The sequence below is a fragment of the Rattus norvegicus genome, chromosome 4 (assembly GCF_036323735.1).
Source record: "Rattus norvegicus strain BN/NHsdMcwi chromosome 4, GRCr8, whole genome shotgun sequence".
NCBI classification, from domain to species: domain Eukaryota; kingdom Metazoa; phylum Chordata; class Mammalia; order Rodentia; family Muridae; genus Rattus; species Rattus norvegicus.
This window is the reverse complement of record NC_086022.1, coordinates 78,515,849-78,525,532: the sequence shown is the minus strand read 5'-3', so window position 1 is coordinate 78,525,532 and position 9,684 is coordinate 78,515,849. Positions and strand designations below refer to the sequence as shown.

General features: G+C 45.3%; 1 non-coding gene across 1 annotated transcript; it reads left to right on the top strand.

Moving 5' to 3' along the window:
* Window positions 1-4,277: 4,277 nt before the first annotated feature.
* On the top strand, window positions 4,278-4,349 carry Trnac-gca13 (transfer RNA cysteine (anticodon GCA) 13). Its single transcript has one exon. It is a non-coding gene; the product is annotated as a tRNA-Cys (tRNA).
* Window positions 4,350-9,684: the final 5,335 nt, after the last annotated feature.

Genomic DNA, 9,684 nt, shown 5'->3' with positions numbered 1-9,684 from the left:
ACAGCTGCTGTTCTTGATGGTCATTCCATGGCTGGCATCTCCAAAATGATGGGATCTCTGATGCAGTGGACTGCATTTTCACCAAGAGTCTCCCATGGGCTCTCTTCATGATGCCAAGCCTCAACTTCTCTGCATGACCCCTTTAATCCTGGGCCTTCAACTGCCACTGAGGCTGCACCTTTACCAATGGCCTCTCCTGGCTTCTCACAGTGCCAAGCCTCAGCTGCTCTCCATGACCTCTTCATGCATTCAAAGCTAGTATCACCTAGGAGACTCTTACACATTATCAAGTCTGGGCTGTCAGCACAAGGCACAACCTGGGGTGCCTCTGGAACATAGTTACTATGTGTTTACTTGGAGGAAACACTTCCCAAAAGATTTCACCCCACTGATGCTGGTCCCTTCTTAATCACCACTAGTTTCTCAGCTCTAGTTAACCATCATCAACTGTCCCAGGAAAGAAAGGTTTTTCTTTGATGGTTTTGGTCTTGTGCTAATCACAGCTGATTCTTTAGCTCCAGATGAATCACAACGCTTTGGGGGGTCAAACAACCCTTTCACAGGGGTAGCATATTAGATATTCTGCATATCAGATATTTACATTACAATTCACAACAGTAGAAAAATTACTGTTATAAAATAGCAATGAAAATAATTTTATGGTTTGAGGTCACAACATGAGGAACTGTATTAAAGGGTCACAGCATTAGGAATTCTTTCAACACTCTTTTCCCAAGCTCCCACAGAACAAGTCACAAAGCTTTGAACGTTCAGTATCTTTTCTTGCACAAGTTTCCAAAGTCCTTCTACAACTTTCCCCAAATCAACATGGTCAGGTCTGTCACAGCAATACCCTGCTAACCTGGTACCAATTTCTGTCTTAGGGTTATTATTGCTGTGGTGAAATACCATTACCAAAGCAACTTTGGGAGAAAGAGGTTGGCTATGCTTACTATTACCGCTCACCATCAAGGAAGTCAGGACAGAAACTCAACTGGGGTTGGGGCCAGGGACATGACAGCAAGAGCTGGCGTGGAGGCCATGGAAGGGTGCTGCAAGCTGGCTTGCTCAGCTTGTTTTCTTACAGCAAGTAAGACCATCAGCCCAACTGTGACCCCACCCACAATTGGCTGGGCCTTCCCACATCAGTCAGTAATTAAGAAAATGCCTTACAGGCTTGAGCCTGATCTTATGGAGGCATCTTCTCAACTGAGGTTTCCCTCCTCTCTGAGGAGCTTGCATCAAGTTGACAGAAAACTAGCCAGCCACAGGGGGGGGGAGACAGACAGACAGACAGACAGACACACACACACACACACACAGAGAGAGAGAGAGAGAGAGAGAGAGAGAGAGAGAGAGAGAGAGATCAGCCAACCTTATTCTGCTTCAGGTTTTCTGGCTAGCACATTTACTTCTGATTAATATCAGGCAAGAGCAAGTGGAACTTTAATACAGGGGTCAAAATTCCCTCTTGATATCCGGCGAGTAACTGGCAGGTGAATTTCGCTGGAATTTACGCAGCTTTGTGATGCTATGATGCTAAATGGCATTGTGGTGAACATCAGAGGTTCTCAAGCCCACCCATGACTGAGGATGTCATGTGGGGCTTAGTCATAGACAATGGCAGGTATCATGGAGGTGTGTAACTGTGGGAGATGCCTGGAAAGTGAACTGAAGCCACAGGGAAAGGGTGACCAAGTGGAGGGGCTCTATCACTGATCTGTGGGGCAGGCCATATGCACTAAGCTCAGAGTTGAAGCAGGCTCTTCACAGTACTGAGTGAGCACGTGGCAAATCACGGCCCCTGATTTAGGTTCCCACATCCCGCACATCTGTTGCTATTAGGAATGGATCTCTCTCTGCCTCCTGAGGGCCTGAATGCTGAATCTTCCTACAAGGGTTGGGGAGAGGGTAAATGGGTATGTAGTTGTCCCCTGGATTGAAATAGTCTCTGGAAGAAGAAGGGAGGAGACTTCCAAGGCTTATGAAAGTCACAAGACCCACAACACCCCAACCCCACCCCCAGGTCCTATAAGAGGGAGGGGAGGTCTTCAGTGGTGCAGCTACCTGCAAGGTGCTCATGGGATTCCAGTGATGTAGATCTCAGGAGCAGTCAGCCATGCTGGGGTGACTGGTGAAGTAGATGCCTGGGAGTCACCCTGTAAGTAACCCCATCTGAGGAGATCATTGCTTTGGTTCTCATCTGAGGTAAGCAGTAGCTCAGTAGTGGTCAGGCTGAACCCCCTCCCCATGATTCTGCCATCCATGTGCCCCCCACTCTAGCCCTTCAGACCTGTTCACCCCTATTTCATTTTCTTGGCAGAGTAGTTCTCTTATAGTTTTCAATTTTTCTTTCTTTATCTTCAGTATGTGTCCTCTGTCCACATTTTGAGGATGACAGTGGTGTGAGGAGAAATGACTCTCCCTGAAGGGTTGGGGGTCAGAGTAGAGGGACAGCTTTATCTCTTTGTCTGTTCTGAACCTCTCAGTTGTGAGGACTCAGGGTGTAAAATGTTGTAACTCTGCATCTGCATCTCCCACAGCCAGTCAGAGGCACCTGGGTAGAGACACGCTATTATACCAGAACCATATTTCCCAACTAATCAATACAATCAAATCAATTATTGTTCAGGAAGAAAACACTTTTACCTGACCATCTCTCACAGATCACAAGGATTTAAGGCTTTAACCTCCCAGACTTCTCTTAGGACAGGCTCAGACCTCAGGATATTTCTTGCATTCTCGAGATAGCTGTTGTCCACTGACCTGGTAGTTCTCAAGGGAAGGGCCAACAAGAAGAGTTCCCAGAACCCACTTCAGTGCACCCTGGGTACACAGAAAGCCATCCTGTCCACCTGGCCTCCACTCTTCCAGCTGTGCTGAGTTGATGGCTTGGGACCAGTGAGGGGTGGAAACCTCTCTGGAAAGGTGCCTGGCTTTCAAGCCCAGAGCTAGAAAATAAGAAACTGTGAAGGAGAACAGAGTAACAAGTGAATCCCAAAGAAGATGGAAGCAGCAGAGGGTGAGAGGGAGGCAAAGACTCACAAAGTCAGGCTCTTAGACAAGACCAGACTCCGGCTCTCAACACTAAGGCACCACAAGTAGGAGGTCGCAGATGCTGGGCAGCCAAGATCTGTAGAAGTCCTGTGATAGGTCTATGGGAAGGACAAGTTCAGGGTAAACCTAGGTCTGTTTGAAAGAAGTAACCACGGCTGCAAGTTCACTAGAAACAAGGAAACAACGATACCCAGGGGTCCCCACATGTGACCACACACAGACAAGTGTGAAAATCTGAACAGTGAAGCAGGTGTGGGGGGTGGAACTCGGAGGAAAACATTTGATTGCAAGCCTGCAGTTCCCGGATCAAGACTGCCATCTGTAGGCTCTCACTTCCAGATCTTTTCCTCAGAATACTTCTGTTTGACACATGAAGGGTTCTACAAATAGGAAATAAGAAAGGAAGGAGAGGCAAAGGTGAGGCCATTCCCAGCCCCGGGTGTTTGAGGCAGAGCTTCCCTATCACCTTCTGTGGATGGTTTGCCCACACTAATCAGGTGTGTTTATTTTATGATTTTACCCACTGTCGTTTTCCACATCTACGCCATGGTGGTGGGGTGGGGACATAGATTAAATCAGTATCTCCACATAGTTTGTGAGTCAGAATTGTCTTTAGAGGTTTTAAATTGTGTCCCTTGGTCCCCTTCTCAGAGTCTAGTTTAACCCTTAGGTACTGATAGGAAAATTGCCTTTGTCCCGCCCTATCTCGGCTATGTATAAATGGTCTGCTTAGTATCCAACACTCTGAGTTTGGCTTTTCCAGGTGGGTCTGAAAATGTTCTAGCTGTAGACCCTGCCTCAGCTGAAAATGAAGGTTATTTAGTTACATTCTAGTGCTGTAACAAAACAGCTGAGAGCTCACATCTTAATCTACAACCATGAGACAGAGAGTCATAGCCTGAGTCTTTTGAAACCTTAGGCTAGGCCCCAGTGACACATCTCCTTCAGCAAGGTGGAACCTCCTAATATTTCCCAAATAATTCCTCCAACTGGGGACCAAGTATTCAGATATATAACCCATGTGGACCATTCTCATTCAAACCCCCACAGAGGGGAAGTGGCTACTGGTTACTGAGAAGGTGGCAGTCAGATGTGCCAAGGTGGCTCAGGGCTGGGTATCATAGGAAGAAGCTGATGATGCAAGTGCATGTGTCACAGCTGTGTCAGTCAGGAAGTTGTCATGCAGGTTTAGAATACCTATGAGGCATAAGCAAGAAGGTGGGGGTATAGCTCAGGGGTAGAGCATTTGACTGCAGATCAAGAGGTCCCTGGTTCAAATCCAGGTGCCCCCTTGCCAGATTCTATTTTGGATGCCAGAGAGCAAAACTCCTGAAGTAAACAATAACAGTCAAATATATGGCTTTCATTGCCTAAACTTCCCAGTATGCCTCACTGAACTGTGTTCCCCTTGTGTTCTAAATTCTTCTCAGGCCTAACCTGTGTCCTTACCTCTGGTAGAAGCTAACAAAGGATTGTGAGGCCATCTGGGTCACATGCACTCACACTGTGGCACAACTGCCCTTTAAGTTAGTAATCATGGGGTTCGCTCACTGTGGCTAGTCCAGCCTAGAAGTTGACCTGCTTTTGTTAATTCTTTCTTATCATTCCCCCAAGAAGCTCATCTTCAGCTTACTATAGGGTGTTTCTTACTCTCAGCTTTCAGTGGACTCTATGGAAGCATGTCCATGACTTTGTCCCCTATTTGTGCTAAAACTCTGAAGAACAAGAACAATGTTTTATTATTTCTATTTCTGTGTCCTAGATATTAGAAACCAGTGCCTGAGAGGCTCCTCGGTGTGAGTGAATGAATGATGGTATGAATTAGGGAGCACCTCCTGAGGCTGTGGAGTATCTAGGCAATGTAAGTGGTTCACTATAGACCTAATCCAACAGCTCTTGTCCTGACTGCTGCATGGGGGACTTGGAGGAAAAAAATCATAGTAGGGCAACTTTCCAAATGAAAGGTGATGCCCTCAGCACACCCTGAGGTAGAGGGATCATGATCACTAGTTAAGGTTGAGGAGGGGAGAACAGACTGCTGTACAGAGAACTTTCCAGTCCTCAGAACCTGCAAAGAAGCCAGCAGAGTTAAAGTACACAGTAGTCTGGTGTGGTGTCATGGATGGATAGGTGATAATGAGAGACCACACCAAAGTGGGGGTGTAGCTCAGCAGTAGAGCAGTTGTCCACAGATCAACAGGTCCCTGGTTCAAGTTCAGGTATCCCATATTTTTCCTTTAGTGTACAAAATGTCTTGAGTTGGAGATACGCCCAGTGAGCCAGGAACTATTTCTTCATTGGTTTAGTATGGGTGGAGACAAGATCCTGCATCTGGTTAAGAAAGACAATAGTGGCAGATGTCCTGAATAGGTGTGTTACTCGTGGCTGTCCAGAGCAGACAGAACTGAAAGGGCACAAATAAGAGCGGTTTGTGTCTTACAGAGAGGAATTTTAATAAGCAGCTCACTAGAAAGGACAAGTCTCATGTTCCATGGTATGGAGACTAGGAAGGGGTGACATGAAAGCCAGTCGGCTGATCTCCTCCTTCTCCAGAGACTTCGAGTCTTTCCTCCTAAGACATCAGCTGGTGCAGGTGACCTACCCACCTTACAGACAGTGGTAGGATTGACTCAAAGTCTACTGATTAAAATATGGCTCACGGGGTTGGGGATTTAGCTCAGTGGTAGAGCGCTTGCCTAGGAAGTGCAAGGCCCTGGGTTCGGCCCCCAGTTCCGAAAAAAAGAACCAAAAAAAAAAATATGGCTCACAACAAAACATGCTTTGACAGACAACTCAGTTGTGTTGGACCAAACAGCTATGCTCCTAGAGGACCGTATAAAATTATCTAGTGCAATAAGTAATTGACTTAAACTCTTCCACCATGCACTCCTAAATCAGACTCTGAGCACTGAGTAAGTCATACAGAGGTGGGTGGTTTTGGTGTCACCCAAAGAGGCAGAGCTCAAGCAATAACAAAGGCCAGAGGCTGAGGTGGGTATTTATTGAGCAGCTCCAGTGGCTTGTTGACGCCCTGCTTCCCTTGAGTCCTACAAACTTCGTGAATCTAGGACATCAGTTCCGTATGGTGAGGACATCTGTACCTTCCATAGTTTTCATTTCCTTGCTGAAAAAGCAATGGTTAAGAAGCATGGAACTTCAGGGAAGGCAGTGTGGACTTATGAGAACAGTGTCTTAACTTTGGTTAAGACAGCACAAGTCTTAACCAAATCACCAGCTCTATGTAATCTCTGTCAGACAAGCCAGCCTCTTCTGTGTGGAAGCCAGCCCGATGGACTGGGGACTTGCTCTGCAGTGGGAGATTAACACTACCCTCACACTTGGAGATCATAGCCAGAGCTCAGATTACTCTAATCCAGATGCATTCTTCTCCAACTTCTGTGAGCTGCAGATATTCCCAAACCATTTAAACCAGTTAATTGACAGCAGCAAATTATAGAGAGCATGTGTAGATGGGGCATATTTTACAAATTTTATGAAGTTAGAAGACTATACATTTAAATAAGTGTGATGAGTTTTTATGGTTATACCCAATTGCCCTCATATTTAAAATGTCACATCTGGAACAACTTAAAAACCTGTTGTTCAGACCTGCATTCACAGGTGGTCAATTCAGATGTAGCTCAGATATGAGGGATTTCCTAGCATAGTGTAGAATGAATCCTTAGACTGAAAGTCAGGGGATAGATTGGTGATTGTGCCTTGCTCATCTAATCAGCAGTAGTAATTCCCTTCAGCTCCATACTTGAATGTTTTTAAAGACTGTTCCTCAATGACTGAAGGATTAAAAAAAAGAACAATTGTGATATCCAGCCATGTGCTATAGAGTTTTAGATTATTCCATCAGAATTCCTCAAAGCCTTCTTCAGCCATTTACCTGACAACTCTGTCCTGGAGATGCCTACATTGTATTGGGATGATTAGAGAGAGCTTAGTACCTTGGTGAAACTTCTAGAGGTCTGGTGCTTTGAGGAACCTTAGAACATCCTGTAAGAAAACACAGCATTCTGCATTTTCTGTCTTAACACACCTCTGAGAGAGGAGTTGAGAGACTATGTTGACTACTTTGGGATGTTGCTTTTGAGTTTTCTGTTCCTGTGGAGTTAATGAGTCTCTGACAGATGGAGATACCATCACTTTGGTAGTGATCCAATGTAGTGAATTCCTTCTTCTGTGAGCAACACACAGCCTGAGACAGTTACTTTGTCTGGTAACCTTGATGTTACAGCTTATCCTTGTTTCCTACCTCTGATATGTGGTAGTGCAAGCTCAGGAGCTGTCCATGTTCTACTGGGATGGTGGGTATTGCCCTAGCAAGCAGATTTTAAGGTATTGTCTGCTGATATTGAGTATCATTTCTATGCTGTATTAGTTCTTTTTGTGTCACTGTAACTATTTATGAGATGGAGTACTTATTTGGTTTCATGGATTCAGTTCTTCATGGTGGGGAAGGCATTGCAGAGTTCATGCAAACAGGAACACATGACAGACCCTTCACAGCAGGGTGGAGCAGAAAGCAGACAGCAAGGAAGATCCAGAACAGGTAACTTCAAAGGCTCACCTCTAGGGACCTACTTCTGTCAACAAGACCCCGTCTCTTAAAAGTCCTAAATAAAAGCCTATCTGTGGATAAGTAACATGGAAGATCATCATTGGAAGGATGACAGAGACCTCAAGATGATGCAGGAAAAGAAATAAGACCTAAGGAAACATGGGACCAGGACTTCAGCCAGCCTTATTGCCCATCAGAATGATACAATAAACACTGGCTTCAGCGTCCTAAAAACAGTGCCACCAGCTGTTGACCAAGTATTCAAATAATGAGCTCATGGAGGACAATTAGGATTCCAACCATAACATTCAACCCTGGTCCCCAGAGTTTCAGGGCCATTGTATAATGCAAAGTGCCTTTTCCAAGTTCAAGACTCCTTAAGTCTTAATGACTCTAATTTCATTCAAGAGTTCAAGTCCAGGTGCAATATCACAGCTGTGAGTCTCCATAAAATAATATGTATTATTATTATTATTATTATTATTATTATTTTAACATATTATTTTAAGGCATTGTTGATATTTGGTATCATCTCTATGCTGTAAGTTACTTTTGTATCATTGTAACTATTTTATCTGGCAAAACTAACGTGTGTGTGTGTGTGTGTGTGTGTGTGTGTGTGTGTTTCTAACACACAATTGCACAAAGTACTGTCATTTCAAACAGGAGAAGGGCAGGAAGCCCCAAATTGCACAGGGCCAGTGGTAAATACCATGGCTCCTTATCCAGCGTCTAGGGCACATGTTAGCAACATCAGAGCTATAATAGGTTCAAATAGGTTTCTCTTCCCAAGCACAACCTTGTTTTTTATAGCATGCATGGCCTCTCTCTCAGGCCAGCTCTACTCTGTGCCTGCAGGCTTCCTTGGCAGATATCCAATGATTGTAATATCCTAATGCAATGGAGATTGCAGCTCAGACTTTATCCTCACAGCTTCATAGATCGGCTTCTCAGAGGATCCCTTCAAAGATCTGACCAGGCTAAATATTGTCTATTCTCAAAAGCAGGATTCATCTTTCCATATTTTAATGGGCACAAATTTCCACAACCCCATAGCCCTGACCTTCTTCTGCATGCTTGAAAACTTAGAACCATGGATGAGGTCAAGTTCTGCTTCTAGCTGGAGTAGCAGCTGTGCCCCTCTAGGACTAGAATCTTCTAAGTCTACTCAGCTGAGTCAGGAAAGCTCTCCAGTGGGCAGTCTTACCAGCAGGACCACGTCGGCTTTCTCTGTACAAAGGAAAAGGCTTCCCAAGGGGTCTTCAGTTTTATACCTTGGAAGCCATGAGCAGCAGGGTCTTGCCTTGCAGCCACCTTTCCTGCAGTTTCAATACTGCTTTCCTTTTTACATAAGACCATTTCACTTATGCTTTGAGAAGTTTATGCATGCTTAGAATGTGTTCTGATCATATCTACCCATTTCTAACTCCCCCAAGACCACCCCACACATCCCTTTCCCAACTCCATGTCCTCTTCTTTGTTTTAACAGTAACACATAGTCTAGTTAGTGTTCTCTGGCTGCAAATGGGTGTGTGGTCACCTACTAGATAATGGCTAACCTACCTGTGACCACAGCAAAAAGGAAAAGCGATCCTCCCTCATTTCCATAATTTCCATCAACTGCCAACAGCCCTCCAGCTAGGGGTGGGGCTTTACCAGCCCCTTCCTGGTCCGTGCTGGGATTCTGGCTTATGCAGTTACCCTCAGCTGCTGTGTGTTCCTGAGTGCAATGGCTATGTCATACCCAGAAGACAGCACATCTCAGCATCCTCCCATCCTCCAGCTCTTACGTCCTGTCTGTCCCCTCTTCCATAATGCTCCCTGAGCCCTGGGGAGTGTGATGCTGAGGTAGATGTACCACTTAGGGCCAAGCGCTCTAAATTCTTATTCTCAGCACTTTGACCAGTATGGATATCTGCAATAATGGGTGCCCACTGCAGGTGGAAAAAGGCAAAGGTCTTCTGCAACCAAAGTATAGACATAAGTATTTAGAAGGCAACTTGACAGCACAACCTCATGGTAGGTTAACCCCTAGGACTTTTGACACTCTCAGCCAG